The 6,000-nt window shown below is 32.3% G+C and overlaps 1 long non-coding RNA gene across 1 annotated transcript in view; it reads left to right on the forward strand.

Annotated features, from left to right (window-relative positions):
- Window positions 1-4,718, forward strand: part of LOC144297080 (uncharacterized) — a 180,783-nt gene extending 176,065 nt beyond the window's left edge. Inside the window, exon 3 of the long non-coding RNA XR_013364140.1 lies at window positions 4,611-4,718. This is a non-coding gene — a long non-coding RNA (uncharacterized LOC144297080). The remainder of the gene's footprint in view (window positions 1-4,610) is intronic.
- The last annotated feature ends 1,282 nt before the right edge of the window (window positions 4,719-6,000 follow it).

Here is a 6,000-nt window from a genome sequence, read left to right on the forward strand (position 1 = left end):
ATATAACTTTTTATATGTGTCATTATATTGGATACTGTGAAATGATTAATACAAAGAAGACTTCATTCCCGATGGAGTTTACAGTGTGCTCTAAATATAATGCAGACAGGGACATCTGGGTGGCTCAGTGGTTGACCATCTGCCTTTGGTTCAGGTCATAATCCCAGGGTCCTGGAATCAAGTTCCACATCAGGCTCCCTGCATGGAGCCTGCTTCTCCCTCTGCCTATGTCTCTGCCTCTCTCTCTGTGTCTCTCATGAATAAATAAATAAAATCTTTAAAAAATATATAATGCAAACATGAGTCATTTCATTTAAATACAGGGAGGGAGGAGAAAAGTATTCTTAATGGGCTCATTGAATCTTCATAATATGAAGAAATTCAGAAGTTCCACATTTTTTCATCAGAGGGAAATACAGTCTATAATTAGAGATATCTAGAAAGGGCTATATAGTAAACTTCATTTAAATTTTATACTAAGCACTTAAAATATTTTACTTATCAGATTATATTAGTGATTTCAAAATATTATCTTTGGAACCTTTCTGGAACAGAGATCAACAAATATTTTTCAATAAAGGGATTCATGACTAAGTCAACTTTGGTGATTTCTAGATGTCAAAGTATATGGACATGTCTTTGCATTGTTTTTACAGAGAAAAATTTAAAACAATAGCTAGAAGAAGGAAAAGTTGAAGCAATCCAAATATAAGGTGATGAGATCATCTAATAGTAAAGAAAAATGGGAATGGCTAGTTTATTAGAAGAGACTTAGAAAGATGAGTTTTCCTACCATTGTAACTGCTAAACAATGCTTTGGATTTTCATGGCTCTGAGTTTTCTACTTTGTTTGAGGGAGAATCATTTCTTATATCAACTAAAGCTTTTCATCATGTGTAAGCTTAAAAAAATGAAGACAAATGGTCCATAATTATTCTAATTTTTTTCTAAACCACAATATGACTTGAGCTGTGAATGCACCTTTGGTTTCACTGATTTCTCGTATAAATGACATTTTTTAGACCTCTGATAGAGACATTGGGAAGAATTGTGACCTCTGAGGTTAGAAATAATCAGTGTTTGAGAATTTCTTAGACTAATATTACCCAACTTACTTTCACCCTATTAACTGAATAAAAATCCTAATTTTCAGTATCTCAAAATGAATTCTTCCTGGGATTCATACACATAGTTCAGGGAAATTACTTCACTCCTCACCCCTCCAAAATATCTACTTTCCTCATGTTAGTAAACTTCCATATCTCCCAGACTACTATTAGAACTGTTCAGCTAAAAATCATTGGTTGATTCTGACTCTCATATCACAGCAGTGATGTCACCTAAGTGCTTTCTCATACAAACAGCATACTTAGAGAGAAAAACCATGTTTTGTATCTTCCTTAAAGCTCTTTAAAAAAAAAAAGCTCTTAATATTTTCTTAAAAATTTTAGGATAAATTTAGCATATCTTTACTGCAAAATTAATCAGATTATTTCATTTTTTTAATGTATAAAAGCTCACTGGTTCAAAGTCATTTGCTTTTACAACTATAAGGTACATGAAAAATAAAAATGTCATTAAGTGCTTTAGTAACATCAGGTGCGGGGGTGAGGATGGGGCAACTCTCATATACTGCTGATGGGAGTATAAATTGGTATAACTACTTCAGAAAACCATTTTTCAATATCCAGTAAAGTTGAATAGATGCATACCCTGGGCATAGGAAAGATTTAAAAATGCATAGCTATGTTTGTCAAAAAATGTGTATAATTCTTTAAAAAATGTATGTAAAAAGGTTAATAGCACTATCATCCATAATAGCCAGAAACTGGAAGCTATCCAAATACTTATCAACATTAGAATAGGTAAGAAATTTGAAATATATTTATGTAATTGAATACACACAGCAATTAGACCATACAAACTATAGCTATACACAACAATATGGATGAAGCTTAGAAGCTTAATGTTGGGTAAAAGCAGTACTTACTATATCATACCATTTACATAAAATTCAGAAATGAAGCCGGGATAGTGATTGCTTTGGGTGCTAGTGACAAGCAGAGGACACAAAGGGCACTTTTGGGACGTTGGAGATGCTCTCCTTTCTTCAACTCATTAGCCTGTGCTCTTGTGATTTGTGTACTTCTCTAAACATGTGTTATACTTCCCTTAAACGTTTTTTCTTAATGGTCCAGTGTCAAAGCTATGGTATTGAACAGATGTCATCCAAATAATATTATACAAATTAATATGAAAATTGGTTGTAACTTTTTCCAGAGAAATCTTAAAAGATTCAGCACATTTCTGACTCAAGTTTCATGAGCTTCATTCCCTCTTACATTGAACATCATCCTGGACATTTGGAAGGCCTATTTCTTTCAATGCACCATAAGTTAGTCTCTTCTATGTGTCTGAGATGCAGCTTCCTGAGATTGAGGACTGTTAATTTTATAACTCCTATTTACTAGAAATACACAAAGTTCATAGAAAGCATTTGCTTTCATGTCTTTCATTTGTCTTTGCAGAGGTAGGAGATAACAATGATGCTATCTATGTACATGACTCCTAACTCAGCTTTGCTATAATTAGACTAAACAAGATGTTGTATGTCAAAAGTGCATTGTAAACTTAGTGCAATTCAGACATTTGATGTGATGTATTTCACTATTTGGAAACATCTCTCATTAAAATATGCAACATTGAGAAATCAATAAAAACGTAGTTCTAACAGTAGTTAGAAGTCCTTGCAAAGGAATTTAGAATGGTAGAACATCAGATATGAAAAATATCTTAGTCCCAACCTACTATTTTGCAAATGAGGATGCTAAGACTGAGCCCATAAAGTACTTATTAGGAGTGGATCCAGGACTGGCACCCAATTTTCTAAAAACTACTATGCCATGGTTATAATACTTTGCCCAAAGAGAGCAGTTTTCTTAGTTTCGTAACTTAAAAATAGTATAAGTCAAGTCACTCTTAAGACTTACATATGGCTTTATTTATTTATTTATTTATTTTCATCTGGCTTTATTTTTAAAAATTACTCCAACTTTTTAGTTTTATAGTTCATTTTCATTTTCATTTGAACAATTGATATACAAATATTTAGGCTTTTTATGCTTTACATTAAAGCATAGTCTTCTCTGTATTAGATTTTGAGTACTACACAGTCGCATACTCTATAAATAAACAAATATAATTTTAGTTGAGAAGTATCTCCTTTCATTTTTTTTTTTTTTTTTGTAGTTAGGATATCCCTTAATTTTGGACTGTGATTCACTGTAGCATTGAAAATTAGCACAAAGTTATGGATCATGGGGAGACAAATAGTACAAGAAAAATACATGTTTACTTCCAGATCTCATAAAACTTCTTGTTTATATAAGTCTCATTTCAATCAAAAGTAGAAAAGCAAGTCACTATTTATTTTATTGCTTAGGGTGGCCAATGAAATTTTATTGCTTTGAAGTTGTAAGAAGTTTGGTTACTTACCAAATTGAGAAAATAAAAGTATAACTTTTCTTTTTGGCAGCAGAGGAAAAGTAATATGAGAAAAAGTTCAAAATTAAGATTTTCATCTAGACTCTTGATATAGAGCTCTTATCTACTAGATGTATAATTTTGTGATGACAGTGCATAATTTTGTAATGACAATGACTTGAAGACTCAGACATAAGTGAAAAGAACAATGGAGATTTGGGTTTGAGATGGCACCCTACCACTTTGATTTTAGGCGAATCATTTGGTCTCTCCTTCACAGGTTTCATGTGACAGGCTAGGTTAGATTTGTGAACATGCCTTGGAAAATGGATTATTGTTAAATTATTATTATTAAGTTATTATATGCTCCTGCTAAAAGGTTGGAACTGTTTTACAGGGTTGGAAAATCCTTTTCTATTTCACACTTTCTCCCCTTCCAAATTTTCTTCCAGATTTTTTTTTTTCAAGAATATTATTCTGGATGGCCCAACTTTAATACTTAGCATGAGAAAAGAGTGGGTTCTTAGTACATTACAGAGAAAAATAATTAGTTGAAATGAGAAAGTTATTGCATTTTAAGAGATCTTATCAAAAGCACCTTGGGTGAGAAGAAAATCCAATCTCTGAGTCATAGATCCACCCACAGATACCACATTGTAATGCTATTATCAAAATACCATCCTTTTCATCACTGGTAGTTTCATGAATTGAAGCATACAGAGAAATGTATTATTGCTATTGTTTGCTGTGTTTAAGGATGCGTGTATACTAGTTTAGAAAGAATATATTTTTGATGCAACATATAATAGCATACTTTGTACTTACAGAACTAGATGTATAAGGAATTGTCAATAATCTAAACATAGCCAGAGACAAGAATAATTCAAAGAAGCTCTATTAATGTTAATGGACTCTGCTACTGATAAATGACTAAGAAGTCATATTTCCAAGTCATTCATTCATTTGTTTTTTTAACTAATATTAATTAAGTGCCTAGAAAAGGTATTGTACAACATGCTAAGGTTTTGTGTAGGTGATGAAGTGCAGCATATTATTCATTCTACCTTTTTTCCTTCCTACCACACTTTATCCATCTTATACCTGGGATTTTTATTTCTCTATTTTAGGTTGTAAGCTCTTGGCAGAAATCATGTTTTATAGTGCAAAAAAAGGAAATGAGAGAGAAGAGGATATATTGGAAGAAGTCAGAAGAAAAGAAATAAAAAAGAAAGAAAGAAAGAAAGAAAGAAAGAAAGAAAGAAAGAAAGAAAGAAGAAAGAAGAAAGAAAGAAGAAAGAAAAGAAAAAAGAAAAGAAATAAGGAGAGGGAAAGAAGGAAAGTAGGAAGGAGCAAAGAAATGAAGGAAGGAAGAAAGAAAGAATGAAAGAGAAAGAAACTAGGAAAAGAAAAGCTACAAGAAGGAAATTATGGTGCTTAGTTTTATTAACATTAAAAGATCCCTTGTATAAAGTTTCAGTATGGTCAAGATGTCAGATCTTCCCAACTTGATCTATAAATTCAATGTAATCCCAATCAAAACCCCAGAAAGTTATTTTGCGAATATTGAGAAACTTCTTCTAGGTTAATATGGAAACACAATAAACTCAGAACGGCCAAGGAGAAGAACAAACGGGACAGATATAACCTGATATCAAGGCTTATTATAAAGCTGCAGTAATTGGGGTGCCTGAGTGGCTCAGTTGGTTATGTGTCTGCCTTCGGCTCAAGTCATGATCCCAGGGTCCTGAGATGGAGCCCCATGTAGGGCTATCTGCTCAGCAGGGGGTCTGCTTCTTTGTCTCCTTCTGCCCCTCCCCCCCATTTGTGTGCTTTCTCTCTCTTAGATAAATAAATAAAATCTTTTTAGAAAATCTGCAGTAATCAAAATAATGTGGAGTTGGTGAAAGAACAGAGAAATAGATCAGAACAGAATAGAGAGTCTAGAAATAGACTCACAAAAATATAGTCAATTGATTTTTGACAAAGAAGTGAAGGCAATACAATAGAACAAAGATAGTTTTCTCACAAATGATACTGGAATAACTGAATATCTCTACATGCAAAAAAAAAAAAAAAAAAAGGTGAATGTCAACACAGACCTAACATCCTTCACAAAAATTAACTCAAAATGAATCATAGACCTAAATGTTAAACACAAAACTTTAAAACTCCTTGAAGATAACATTGAAGAAAATCTAGATGACAATGGATTTGGTATTGACTTTTTAGATGCAATACAAAAGCATAGCTCTTGAAAGAAAAAATGGATATTGGACTTCATTAAATTGAAAACTTGTCTTTTGTGAAAAACAAATCCAGACTAGGAGAAAATGTTTGCAAAACACATATCTGCTAAAGGACTGGTATTCCAAATATATAAAGAACTCTTGAAATTCAACAATAAGAAAACAATCATATTGAAAATGGCCAAAAGACCTAAAAAGACACCTCATCATAGAAAATATACAGATAGCAAATAAGCATATGAAAAGATGTCCTACATTATACATCATCTGG

This window comes from Canis aureus, chromosome 25 (genome assembly GCF_053574225.1).
Source record: "Canis aureus isolate CA01 chromosome 25, VMU_Caureus_v.1.0, whole genome shotgun sequence".
Taxonomy (NCBI): domain Eukaryota; kingdom Metazoa; phylum Chordata; class Mammalia; order Carnivora; family Canidae; genus Canis; species Canis aureus.